Source organism: Plecotus auritus, assembly GCF_963455305.1.
Source record: "Plecotus auritus genome assembly, chromosome: 2".
Classification (NCBI taxonomy): domain Eukaryota; kingdom Metazoa; phylum Chordata; class Mammalia; order Chiroptera; family Vespertilionidae; genus Plecotus; species Plecotus auritus.
The window spans coordinates 206,639,937-206,654,370 of NC_137771.1; the positions used below are offsets into that span (position 1 = coordinate 206,639,937).

Below are 14,434 nucleotides of genomic sequence, written 5' to 3' on the forward strand. Positions count from 1 at the left end.
ATTCATGGCAACCGGGTGAGACAGCCTGCTCCCTCAACTGCTATAGGTGTTAAGTACCTACAGGCCAGGAATGAGATCTAAACTATGACATCCCCTCCTCTTTCTCTCACCTTTCCCAGACTTCCATGCATTCAGTGAGGATGTTTTAAATAAGATAACTTTATTATACTATTACCATTCATCAAGTGCCTCCTACCTTATGCTAGACACTGCTCCAGGGGCCGGATTAAATGAGACACCTCTATGAAGGTACCGAGCATAACAGAAGCTCTTAGAGCCACACCCATCTGGCACACAGATGTTGCAATCATCATCAGAGTCCAGATTCCATCTCTCCTTTTAGTGGGAGTTCACACCAGCACTTAATGAAGAGAGAATCTAAAAGGAATGGCAATAAAAAAGGTGAAAGAGATGTCTTACCCTCAGAACACAATAACTTTTCTCTTCACCCTCCTAAGTCCCTTTCACTTTCCACTTTTTCCTCCAGCCATGCCACACATGCTTCCATTCAAGACAGAAACATCCAGCGAGCAGGGTTTTTGATTGACTCCTTGTGCCCCACTCTGCTGAATGAGGCTCCCTTTCATCCCTTACCATCACCCCAGCTCCTGTTCCTGCATAGGGCCAATCCCTCATGAGTGGACTGTCTTTTCTCTGCTCCCTTCAAATGGTCATCCCCATCTCTCACTTGAGCTACTATCTTGTCAGTGGCTGAAAGAGCTCAGGTAAAAACCTTCCATCCCCAGAATCTATGCTCCATCTAAAACACTCTTCTTGCTCATTCTCAGCACATACATCTTTCCTCCACACTGACATGTCTCCCCAATGAACGGACAGCTTAAGTCTACTGTCACACAGGGACACTGCTAGTTTTTTAATAAGACAATTCTTCATAGTGTCAGGCTATCTCAGGAATCGTAGTACATCTGGCAACACTGGCCTTGATCATTAAATTTGAGTAGTACCCCAGTGTTTGTGACAATCAAAACTGACCACATATTTCCAAAAAGAGATGGGCTATGTGAGACTACATGGATGGGGCAGTCCTCATTAATTTTATTTTTCAGTTGAATTTGACTACCATATTTTCTTCACATTACACCTAACAGTGCCCAACTTTATTTGCCTCTACTATTGCATCTTCTTCTTCTTCTTCTTTTTTTTTTTGCATTTCATACTTTGTCAGTTCCTTTTCTGAATTTCAGCTGATCTTGGTGCACTAAGATGGACAAGGGGTTCTGCCTACACTTGGGCTAGCACTTTAAATCCTTGTAGCACTCTGTGGCCAAAAGACAATAGTAATCTATATAAGGGAACTCTGAGAGGAAGGGAAAACACCATGGGATAGGTCAGAACTGCTTGGCCAACCAACTCCTCCCATCTTCCGGGCTAAACCTTGATGAGGCTTGCATTTTGTTTTAATAAGGGTAGGAATCCCTTATCCCCTACTGCTTAAGAGCATGGACTGTGGAACCAGATTGGTGAATTCTGACTTAGTCAGCTTGGGCTGCCATAACATACTGCAGACTGGCTGGTTTAATCAACGGAAGTTTATTTCTCACAGTTCTGGAGGTTGTGAAGTCCAAGATCAAGTTTCTAACACTGTTTGGTTTCTGATAGCTATCTTCCTTACTTGCAGATAGCTACCTTCTCACTATGATTTCACATAGTCTTTCCTCTGTGGTGAGTGCAGAGAGAAAAACAGAGAGGGAGAGAGGGAGGGAAAGAGGGAGACAGAGATAGAGAGAGCAGGTTCTCTTTTGTCTCCTCCTATAGGGGAATTAATCCCACCATGAAGACTCTACCCTCATGACTTTAAACCTAATAATCTTTCAAAGGCCCCATCTCCAAATATCATAACATGGGGGGGGGGGGTAGGATTTTAACATAGGGTTTTGGAGAGATACAAACATTCAGCTCATAACAAATTCAATTCTGGTTCTGCCACTAATAAGCTAAGTGACCTTGGGTGAGTTACTTAAGTTCTCTCTACCTCATTTTCCTAATCTATAAAATGGGGATCATTTTAAAAAACTACCCTATAAGGTTATTGTGAAGGTTAAATGATTTAATAGATGTAATGTGCTTTAAAAATGTTAGTTGTTGTTAACATTATTTCCCAAAAGAATGCTTTATACTTCCAATACAAGCCTATTTTATTCATCTTGCAATATTCTTTATTCACGCCTACCTCAATGACTTTGCTCATGTTAGTTCTGTTTCCTGGAATGCCCTCTGCTCTTGTAACTATGATTCAAGTGTCTCCTAACGTTCTATTTCTTCTATGTAGCATGCTCTTGAGCATGACCTTCCTGTTGTTGGAGCTTCCAAAGTTCTTATGGTCAGTATCATATTTTGGTAGTTATTATATATGGCACACCACTCATTGTTTAATCGTTTAAGTATATGGACATATTCACTTAAAAATTATAATTGAGCACCAACTATATACCAAGCATTAGGGAAATAATGATGAGTAAAGCATGGCCCTTGCCCCTAAGTTCCTTGTAACAGGAGAAAATTCCATTCCTCAGATGCCTCCAGGCTCAGCCCAGAGCCAAGCATGAGGTGAACATTTAAAAATTTACATTTTTAACAATGTAACAGTATACCCAGGGATGTCTTTGGAAAACAAACAATCACCACTCTGTAAACACAGTTTGTACAGTGTTCAGGCGTTACTGTACCTCAATCTTCATCTTAAGCACTGAAACAACCCCAAGTGGAAACCTCATCATTACAACTGCACCAAGAATTTAAAAATGGCAGTTTCTCAGCAGGTAGAGGGACTCAAATCCATCTGGGTATCATGTTTAATCATGTATTTCCTTCCCCAGAAGAATGTGTCACCATTTGTCTCTTCTCTACAAAGATATCCAGGGCATTAAATCACAAAGGAGGGAAGAGACAAGAGGAGAATGGATTTAGGATCACTTAGTAATTGCCTCAGGACTTGCACATAGAATATACAAGAAGGAAAGTGAAGACACAATCACTTTTAATAGTCCCTTGGAAAAACTCCATCCCCAAGTGTCCTTCATTCTTGCTGCTATTTGTTGAAGGTTTGCAAAGCTGACTAAGAGTGTTTTATGCTAATTGGCTTTATCTGACATCTCTTTATCATTTGAAATTAATAGACAGCCTAGTAGATACAAGGTTAATGGAATATCTTCTCCACCTCAGATTTGCAACTTGGCGTTTTCCCCAAAACACCACTTTCATCTTTATACAAGCGGTCGTATCTATAAAGTCTTCTAAGAAAGGCATGCTGTCTAATCCCATCAACCCCTTTGTGACCCAGTCCAGAGGGAAATTGTAGAAGCTGTTCCGCTCTTCGCTTGCTCCTAAATGCCCAACAGATTTGACATCCTCTTAGCATGATGGGGAGACTGCAGCCTGATGTGCCAACACCAGGCAACAGCTAGCCCCATAGCAAAGCCCCTTCTTCAACGCTTTGGGATGATGCCACCTGAGAGAAAGAAAACAATGTGAAGTAGAACAAAACTCCACCCCAGGGTACAGAGATGATAGAAGTCGTCTCTCTCCTCTTGCTTCTCTCTTTCTAGGAATACTGACTGAGAGGACACTTGGAAAGGAAGGATGGAATGTAAGACTGGAAAGCCTCTTGGCTAAAGGAAGACTTCTCTGAGTATCTGTGAGGGGCAAGAGGAGAGGAGAGAAGAGAAAGTAGATAGGGTGACTGTTTTGACCTTCAAGGAAAAGAGGCAAGAGAATCTGCAGGTTTTTTTCTGTTTGTCCGGCTCCGGTCACAGAAGAGACAGGAGAATTGAGGGAGGTCGGTTGAATGTGAGCCCATGATGGTAACTCCATAGACTCTAAGCTCCAAGAGCTTCAAAGGCTCCAAAGTGTTAAATGGTTTTATTCCAGAACTTAAGACACACACACGGTCTAAAAAATCAAAAGAATAAAACAAAACTCAATACATGTTGTATATATCCTCTCCCTGCATCCCACCCCCAAAATTATCACTATCCTGGATTTGTTTACCACTGCACACTTTTCCATGCCTTTGCTACATGCTAATTGCTTTGCATGTTTTTAAAAAATATATCTTTATTGCTTTGAGAGAGAGAGAGAGAGAGAGAGAGAGAGAGAGAGAAACATCAATGATGAGAGAGAATCATCGATCGGCTGCCTCCTGCATGCTCCCTAATGGGGATCAAGCCTGCAACCTGGGCATGTCACCTGACCAGGAATTGAACCCTGACCTCCTGGTTCATAGGTCTATGTTCAACTAATGAGCCACACTGGCTGAGCTGCTTTGCATGTTTTTAAATCACATTTACACCTGTATTAGGAAACAAAATTAAAGCAAGTTATTCCTCTATCACATAAAGAAATCTGAAAATAGGCCAATCCAGGGCTGATATGGTGATACCCAAGAATCTATTTCATCCTAGCTCATGGCTTCCATTTTAAACGTCATCTAAAGTTTGTTGCTTGAGTTTTACCCATTAAGTTTACATAATGGCAAGTAAGGGCAAAAAAGGGTCATTAGCAGCTGAGCAGAACCCCTTTAAGAAGTTCCGAAGTCCAAGTTATCACTTCCAGTTACAGCTCATTGGCCAGAACTAAATCACATGACCATACAAAGGTACAAGGTCCCCTGTATTCTGGGAAGCAATTTGCTAAGTAATATTGGTAATCTATTACAAAGAAGTAAGTAAAGAGTGGTTTAGGCAACTGTAGTCTCTGCAAAGATTCATGGTCTATATATGTTTCTTTTTGCTTAATTTCATTTCTGAGATTCATCCCCAGTTACAACTCTGGTTCATTAATTTTTACTGCTATTTCCTTCCTTCCTTCTTCCCTTCCTTCTTTCTTTTTTATTAATGATTAATAGATTTATTAAACAATAATACATATAGTCATCATTGTCAGGCTTAATATGAGATGTTAAATTTTTTATTCAATTTTCCTTCCTGGATAAGTTTTTCTTCCCTATCTGTCAGTTTTAAAAACATAATACCAGAAGACAAGAGGCCCAATTTCAACCACAGCTCCTAGGAGTGAGTTCTTGGGAGTGGGTCTAAAATTGGGATAAATATTTGCTGTTCTTGTGTAGGTCCAACGAGTCCAAGCAGGATCTTCAATGAGCCCCCGGGAGGTTGGGGTGCTTGTACTGAAGCAGGTACTCCCTTTAAGCTGGGATCTTATGGCCAACCGCGTGGCTTGTGCCTTCGGACTTCTGGAGATATGTCATATTCAGCTGGGTCGAGGGTAGGGGGTAAAGTGGCCAGGTGCCAAGCTTGTACTTAGGTTGAGCCTTTCCTTCCCTCTCTTATTCCTTCCTCTCTCCCTCCCTCCCTCCTTCCATCACTCCCTTCATTTGTCCCTCCTTCTCTTTCTTCTCTTTCTCCTTCCTTCCTCTTCCTTCCTTCCTTCCTTCCTTCCTTCCTTCCTTCCTTCCTTCCTTCCTTCCTTCTTTCCTTCCTCCCTCCCTCCCTCTCTCTCTCTCTCTCTCTCTCTCTCTCTCTCTCTCTCTCTCCCCTCTCTCCCTCCTTTATCTCTCTCTCTCTAATTTGTTCTTTCTTGTTTTCTTTCTCTCTCTTTCATTATACCTACCTGAATCTCCAGTTCATTGATCAATAATGAATACAAATGGTGGTAGAGGTCTTTTGGCTTCATTCCTAATTTCAAAGACAATTTTTCTAACATTTCACCAGTTTGCTAGAGGTTTTCATAAGGTTTTGTATTCAGCCCCCTTTTATTTCCCCTTAGCCCAAATATTTATTTAACATGTGCAGCATGAAAGGTGCTAGTTACTATGAAGTAGACAAAGATATACAAGACATGATTCCTACCTCAAGAAACTAACAGGATCATTAGTGATATGAAATACCTACAAATAACTTAATACAAATTAAAAGGTGACAAATGAAAGACAAATCAAGCATGTAGATGCTGCATCATCTCTTTGAAGGATTCAATTCAATAAATATTGAGTCCCTACTCTGTGCAATGATTAAGGACGGCTCTATAAGAGGTTATTTGAATCTCGGAAATGTTTCTTAAAATTAAATGAATAAACTCTTAGGTTAGTAGTAAGGATAAGTTTGTGTTTAGTACTTTGATTATTTAATGATTTACCTCTAGAAACCCTAAGCTTTTAAGAAGAGGAAAAGGCCAATTTTATCCCCATGATAGAGCTAAACTCTAAAATGTACAGTACAAAATATATGTATACACACACACACACACACACACACACACACACACACACACACACATATATATATATATATATATATATATATATATATATATATGTCAGTATTGTGGAAAATAATGTTTCAGCTACAAAGTTATATTTTAGACATAAATTTAAGATGTAATGCTATCTTTACAGAAATGGGGTCAAAAAATGCTGCCCATAAATAATTGCTTTTAATGCCTTTAAAACTTGATTTTGGGGGTAATTTTGTAGTTAAATTCAATTGAGTAAGCTTCAAGGAAAATATAATCATCCTCTAGGGCTTGGATAAAACCATTTTTTGGTATGTTTTTCTCATTATGAGTAATTACAGGTAAAACTTGATTGTACCCTCTTTTGAGTATCATTAAAAAAAGTAAATATCCACTTTCCTAAATCATTGTACTTGGCAATGTTACATATGTATTACCACATAGAAAAAAAAAAGGACTTCCAATGTTTCCCATACAAAACATCTATCAATCTTATTTTTGTTAATATTTTGTCGTTAAAATCTTGACTAGCTCGGTTGTGTGTGAAAAGTGAGAAAAAGCAGAACCTGATTCTCTGGGGGTAAAGTGTAATAAAACTAGAGGGGAAAAAAACACACACAAAAGAATGATGGGAATGGTCAACAGTTTCCCACAGCACTAGATGAAGAAAGATGTCTGAGAAGTGTCCATTCCATTGGGTCAGTAGGAATCTGCTGGTCACCTTACTAAGACCAGTATCGGTGAAGTGATGGGACTGGGAAGAAAGCCTTGAAAGATGAAGGGGTGAGGGAGAGGAGACAGTGAACACAGAAAACTCTTTCCAGCGGTGAGTCTGCCTCTGTATCTCAGATTCCCTAAGGGAAGTTGGAGGACCAGAAATCAATGGTTCCCTAATACCAATCATTGATCAATTGCATACAGTGCATAAAAGAATTGTCACTGCTCCAAATCAAAGTGAGAAAGCTATGGATTGGTAGGAAATGATTCATAAAACTACATTTATTCAGTTTAAAGAACTGGCTTTTACTCTGAAATGATGGTTCCCCATCTCTTGGAGGAGGTGGGGTGGGAATGGAGGTGGGAAAGTGGGAGAAAACACCCTTTCCTCTATAAAATGATGGGGAAAGTAGAAATATTTTGGTGATGGCTGTTGTTGTTTTTTGGTTTTTTTTTTTGCAAAAATGTTCTAATTTAGTAAAATTTTAATAGTTGGAGTTGTATATTTCTTTCCTTTCATTTCTGTTGTCTTGGTTTTCTGCTGGCCTAGGATTCCCAAAGTCTTTGAATCAGATTTCTTTACCCAGAAGAGAGACTGCCTTGGATAAACCGTTACCATGGCAAACCTACCTGGGATACCCCACTTCCTCTCAGGAGCCTGTCTTCTTCTTCCCAAGTCTGCCTCCTCAGCTACCCTGCCCCAGGGAGCACGCAGGTCCCCCAAGGAGGCACGCCTTTGTCTTACCCAGCAGCAGGGAGCGCTGCACAGAGAAGAGCACATTAACTCTAGTTGTAGGGCTTCTCACCACCAACTCTGGGCTGCTCAGAACCCTGCACAGTCCTGACCGGGCATCCGACCTACAGCAGCTCTGCCAGGTCTTTTGGGGGTTGTGGTGGGTAAACAATTGTTCCATTTAGACTAGTTCAGTTTGAGATAGCAAGAAGCCCCCCCCGTGGCATTGCTGGGGAGATGTTTAGATATGTGTCAGGGGTTCAGAGGAGAGGTCTGGGGAGATAGATGTAGGTTTGAGCGTCACCTCCCTACAAATGATCTTCCAAGTGATGGAAATGGATGAGCTTGCTTAAGACAGAGTGTGATGGAGAAGAAAAGGGGGCCTGGAGCTACCTGGATCCCAGCACTGAGAGGCCTGGTGGGGGAGGAGGACAAGGTACGCTTTACTTTACAGTGAGAAGTGTACTCATATTTCTTTACTCCCTGTGGTCGCTCTGCTTGGTGAACAGTGCAGATGACCAGAACCAACATGAACCAACCCTGTTCCTCAGACTTCCTCCTCAGGCTCTGAGTGCGTCTCCTTGGTATTCCTTTCCTCGGCTACACAAAAAGGCCTCTGTGGTCGCAGCCCCTACCTTCCTTACAAGGTTTGGTGAGAAGTGTCAAGATGGAATTAGACTCAAGCACAAAGATTTACATTCAAATGCCAGCCATTTTCTCAGCCTTTAAGTATAGCCCAGACACGGTATTTCAGGCCCTTAGAAATACTAATAATGCAAACGGAATCAAAATCATCATTCATATTATTAACAAGCATTTTTGAGTAATGTTTTGAGTAAGTGCCTAATAAAGTTTAAGAAATAAAAGTAACTCATGTTTATTAAAGAGGAGTTACTAGGTCTCCATTCATAAGCTTCAATATCCTGCTTAATGGATTCCATACAACATAACACAGAAATCCAGTGAATGAATTATGGAGAAACAGTCCGCAAAAAAATTATATGGTTTCCTCTTTTACTCTTGGTCCCCCTCCATGAAATAACAATGAGGAGCGTAGCCTGAATAAAGCCATTTCTTGTAACAGAATGAAAGCATTAGGGTGACACGGGTTGTATTTTAGCAGACTGGCCAGAACATCAAAAGCTTTGTGGTCAGAGGGCGCCCCCTTGTGGAAGACGTGAGTAAGAGAGGGTGCTGAGGCACCAGTATTGTGCTCAAGATCCCCTGAATAAAATGCTTGTTGACTACATTTTTTAAAGAGCTGCGTAAGGAAGCAGGCACTTCATCAAAGAAGGAAATGAGTATAGCCCGGTGGAAAGGAGAGCCTGGGGCAATTAAGCTTGCAGTCTTGGGTTCTAGAAAACTTGAATCATTTATGATGAATTACATATGAAAAAGCCACGGAATGAATTGGAAAGTGGTCAGGAAGTGTGGTGTCTCTGAACTCGGGCAGCCTAGGCGCAGGTCTTGGCTCTGGGAGTAGCTGTGTGACTTTAGGGAGTCATGTTGCTATTCTCGAAGCTGCAGTCGCCCCATCTGTAAAACAGGGCCTTAGGAGGTGTCGCCTGTGGTTGTGGAGAAGGGTTGTTGTGAGAAGCAGATAAAATAACGTAGAGAAAGTATTTTTGGTGCAGGGACTGCTGTACTAAAATAGCTGTGACTGTTCCCTGCAGTGTGTGCATGGAAGGCATTTGCATTTCTGGTTTTAAAATGGCTCCCAGATTCAAACCTTCACTGACTGCAGAGTTTGGAAGCTCTGTGGCTCAGTGAAAGCCGTGAGATTGGAGGGTTCTGAGCACTTCTGCAAGATACACCAGAGAGGGTCAATCAGCATCCACTTGCTCGTCTGCCATGTGCACCACCAAAGGTGCCCAGACACAAGTGAGCAGTGTGGCCAACCCGTCTTGACTGCAGCTGATTGAGGTAAGCGCTCAGTCAGGGCTGGTAGGGTGGGTGGGTGTGGGGGGCGGGGGGAGAGCGGGCAGGGTCAATGTGCTATGAGTGGCAGGTAAAGGCAGAAATGGGAAATCCCGCCAGGGCCACAGAAGGGCACAGGTTTCCCGGAGCCCAGAAGAGCTGTACTCTAGGACACAAGAGCACAATCTCAGGGCCCTAACCATTTCCACCCGAGCAGCGACGTGGTGCCAGTGGGCAAACAGAAGAACAGCAGGATAATTGTGGGAAGTTGACTGAAAGTTGTTTTAATCAAACAAAAAGGAAGTGTTTGTCTTTTAATTCCCTGGAATGTGCTGCCAGAAATTCAGGTCTGAAAATGTCAAGGAGCACTAATGGAACTAAGAATCTGACCCTGGAAGGAGGGCGGGTGGGCGGAGTGTGCCTTGGGTCCGAGGGCCAAGTTCCGGGCTGCAGGATGTCCTTTAGAGGGAGGCCTCAGGGAGACGTGCTGAGGCCACTCTGGCCATCGTTCTCCTTCAGGGAGGGAGTCCCCAACCTGAATTATATATTTTTAAAAAATATTTTTATTGATTTCAGAGAGGAAAGGAGAAGGAGAGAGAGAGAGAAACATCAGTGGTGAGAGAGAATCACTTATTGGCTGCCTTCTGCACCCCCCAACATGGGGATCAAGCCCGAAACCCAGGCATGTGCCCTGACCAGGAACTGAACCAGAGACCTCTTGATTCCTGGGTCAATGCTCAACCTCTGAGCAACACCAGCTGGGCTCCAAGCTGGATTATTAAATGCATCTTTTGTCAAATAGCTATCAGATGGGGAATTCCATTTTAATGGACTAACATTTGGAAGTTACCTTCCTTTTTCCTCTCTTTAATTACTTATAATGAGTAACCTTCTCTTGTTTTCTCATCTCACACAATGAGAGCTCCATAAGCTTTGGAAATTAATTCATTCTAATGAATGGTATAAGATGAAACAAAACCAGCTTACTGCTTCTAATCATTGGTACCTGGCTTCCCTGACTTTCTCTGCAACCAGGCCATCCTCATGGCCTTACTTGGCTGGCTCCTAGGCCTGGGTCCTTCTTTTACTATCCCCACAGCACTCTCTCTAGCACCCACCATCCCTCTCCTCGTTGGCTTTCTGCAGTTCCCGCCAAGCCTGTGCACACCTCTGGGTAACTCCCACTTTTATCTTTTCTTGATCTGGGCTGACAAGTGTTACTTGAGAGAAAAATCCCCTAATAGTGCCGAAACCGGTTTGGCTCAGTGGATAGAGCGTCGGCCTGCGTACTGTAGGGTCCCGGGTTCGATTCCGGTCAAGGGCATGTACCTTGGTTGCGGGCACATCCCCAGTAGGAGGTGTGCAAGAGGCAGCTGATGGATGTTTCTCTCCCATCGATGTTTCTAACTCTCTATCCCTCTTCCTTCCTCTCTGTAACAAATCAATAAAATATATTAAAAAAAAAAAATCCCCTAATAGTGCTATTAGAACCCATCGTGTCTGTGCTCTCAAAATCTGATCCGGGACCTCAGGGCCTCTTGCAAATCTTGTATCATTTCTTATTGTTCCCTCGAATCCCTCATGGTGTCTGGGACAGGCCTATTCCTCTTCCCTCCGTGTCTGGTGTCTGACGAAGGCCCTGGCAGCCTAGCTCCCTGCCCCCTCATTGTCAGGGCACCCTCAACACCCACTCTGCCTGAGGAGTTATTTTGGAGTCAGTGACTTGGGGTCAGAGACAGCAAGATTGGAATCTTTATTTTCCAAAAGCATAGAGCAATTCTAAGCCCTGAACATCGACAGAATCCAGGGGGGACTATTGTTTTCTTTCTGTTGGAACTTGTCTAGAACAGTGGTCGGCAAACTCATTAGTCAACAGAGCCAAATATCAACAGTACAACGATTGAAATTTCTTTTGAGAGCCAAATTTTTTAAACTTAAATTTCAAAATAGACTCGCCCAGGCTGTGGTATTTTGTGGAAGAGCCACACTCAAGGGGCCAAAGAGCCGCCTGTGGCTCGCGAGCCGTGGTTTGCCGACCAGTGGTCTAGAATGACTCCCTGACTTCTTTGTTTATCTCATTTATGTGTGTGTGCTGGGATGGGGGAGCTTTTAGGAAGGAGGTAGGGGATAACCCATTTTTCCTGACCAAAACTTGAAAATGAGAAAAGGGCTTTAAGGTCTACCAAATGCCACTCCAGTAAATATTGGTTTTGATACCGTCGGGGCCCTGAGGTACAAGATAGGAACATTCCAAATGGTTATTATTCAGATCAATCAGTAAGGAGCACATCAGAGCCTCGGTGCAGCTTTGCAGTTCAATTAGCACACACAGCATCCACCCCACGCTTTCCGGATGCAGCTCACATCACCCAGGACCCTGCGCGAGCAATGCTGTGGTTAAGGATATGTCACTGCGAATCAACAAAATATGCAGTTTGATCAGCACATTCCGAGCGCAGATCATTAAAATATGCAGCCCGATCCCCCAAGTGCATGAAAAATTAACTAACAAGTTTTGTATCTTGATCAGTTTAATGAGTGAGAAGCCGCTGAACAAGAGTGTCAAATTGTACAGTCTGGCGAGGGGGCAGATGATTGCCTGCGCGGAGCCACCAGGGCCAGCGCTAATAGTGTTGGTTTTCAAAATACCAACCCTTAGAATTCAATGTCAGAGGGAGCTGATTAGTATTAAGATGTTGTCCAGCCTGTTTCCAGCAGGATGTGATGAGATGTCGAGCCTTCAGATGTAAATGAAACATTGATCCTTCCTTTCAGGCTTCACTAGGTCTTAATGGACTCAGCCATGCGCCTGGAAGCCCCTGCCAATGGCATCCTAAGCACATGTGCCGGACTAAGAGGCAGTGGCAGCCTTCTGGAAATATCTAAACCATCTGACCTTGAAAAGCAGCTAAAAGAAAGAGCGGGGGTGGGGGGGGGGAGTTCTTTAATCAAACTGTATCAGAGATGCCACATGCCATTGAGAAAAAAAAGAAAGAAAGAAAGAAAAGCAGGGCTTCCTAAACCAAGAATGCCCGGCTAGAAAGGTGGTGGAGAATTTGAGTAAATTAAATGCGAGTGGTTGATGATCACCGAGGAGACATTTGAATTGGATTGTCACAAGAGGCTGTAGGGGCTGCTGTCACCCAGCTATTGGCAGGATGCTGACGGGGAGGTTGACAACCCACTTTTAACACAGCCACACATGCCCCCGGTGACTTGGCCCGTGTGTAAACGAGGACTTGAGCGCCAGTCTATTAATTCTGCCCTGATACTTTATCTGGGCCAACCCGCTGGCATTGCAGCTGTGGGAGTGCCGTTTCCCAGGGCAGAAATTTAGCCCCTTCTACAATGAGGTGGGCACCAGAAATGTGGCAATCCCAAATAATCCCAGAATGCAAATCCAAATGGGAACATTCCACAGACAAAGGGGGGCAGGGCTATCTGGCAAATGCTGAGGTTGGAGCTGCCGGCTGCCCTTCTCTTGAACATGTTGGGGCAGACGACAGGGGTGTGATGGGGGGAGGACTTTTTTTTTAATCTTTCTCAATTTGATTAGACTTTTCCAAAGTGTAGCACGTGGACATACCAGAATGACTTTTGGTCAAATGTGGCATATAGACAAACTTTTTAAAATGTTTCTAGTTAGGAGTCTATTCCCATAAATATTAACGTAGAAATAGCACATCAAATTCGTGATTTAACTAATATTATTTCTTAGAGTGAGCTAGAGATAGCAAAAGTGAGTTTAATGAAAGTAAATTTAAAGACAAATTCTACATGTGTAGTAAATGGATATGTCGAAAATCATAAAGGGGTTTTCAAATGGCTGAAGTTTAGGAAAACTGCTCATTGCTGCTATGGGGGCTGGATCCATGTCTGCAAGAGGACCCTCTTTCTTAGATCAATTAGAAAAACGTGAATTTCAAAAATTCATAATACACAGGGGAAGGGATGAAGGGGTCTCAAAGCACATTACTGCAGTTAGCTTATTACCTCACCATACACATAGATACAAAGTAAGAAGCTCAGACCCAGAACAGGCTCTGAGGCACCAACACATCAATCAACTGTCATAAAATCATAAAAGTACTCTTTGTATGACCAAAAACTAATTTTCAGTTATTGAAGTTTTAATTCAATAGTATTAATATCTATACTAATAAAAGGGTAATATGCTAATTAGACCAGGTCGACCAGCCATTTTCCAGACGTCCGACTTCCTTCCAGACAAAGCCATGGTGGTGGGGGCCAAGGCAGAGGCAGTTAAGGGTGATCAAGCCAGCAGAGGAAGGCAGTTGAGTGAGAAATCAGGCTGGCAGGGGAGGGCAGTTAGGGGTGATCAGGCAGGCAGAGGCAATTAGGGGCGAGATCAGGCTGGCAGGGGAGGGCAGTTAGGGGCAATTAGGAAAGCAGGCGGGGGGCAAGGTAGGGGGGATCAGGCCGACAGGGGGGCAAGGTAGGGGTGATCAGGCAGGCAGGCAGAGGGGTTAGGGGTGATCAGGCAGGCAGGCAGGTGAGTGGTTAGGAGCCAGTCATCCCATATTGCGAGAGGGATGTCTGACTGTCAGTTTAGGCCTGATCCCACAGGGCAGTCGGACATCCCCTGAGGGGTCCCAGATTGGAGAGGGTGCAGCCCAGGCTGAGGAATCCCCTCTGTGCATGAATTTCGTGCACCGGGCCTCTAGTTTTATTATAAAGTACTAGAGTCCTGGTGCATGGATTCATGCACATTGAAAGGAAATTAATTAGAAGAAATATTTTAGAGGCTGAGGAGGGACGCAGGAGGTTGACCAGCCGGGGGGCAGGGGGGACTGCGGGAGGGCTCCAGGGCCTGTCTGGCCTGTCTCGCCCAGTCCCGAT

At 43.4% G+C, this 14,434-nt stretch overlaps 1 pseudogene across 1 annotated transcript; it reads right to left on the reverse strand.

Annotated features, from left to right (window-relative positions):
• Nucleotides 1-4,904: 4,904 nt before the first annotated feature.
• On the reverse strand, nt 4,905-5,649 carry LOC308241322 (NADH dehydrogenase [ubiquinone] 1 beta subcomplex subunit 4-like; annotated as a pseudogene). The gene is made up of 2 exons: nt 5,587-5,649; nt 4,905-5,275 (listed from the first exon to the last, which is right to left on the reverse strand). The product of its transcript is annotated as an NADH dehydrogenase [ubiquinone] 1 beta subcomplex subunit 4-like (transcript).
• Between the last annotated feature and the right edge of the window lie 8,785 nt (nt 5,650-14,434).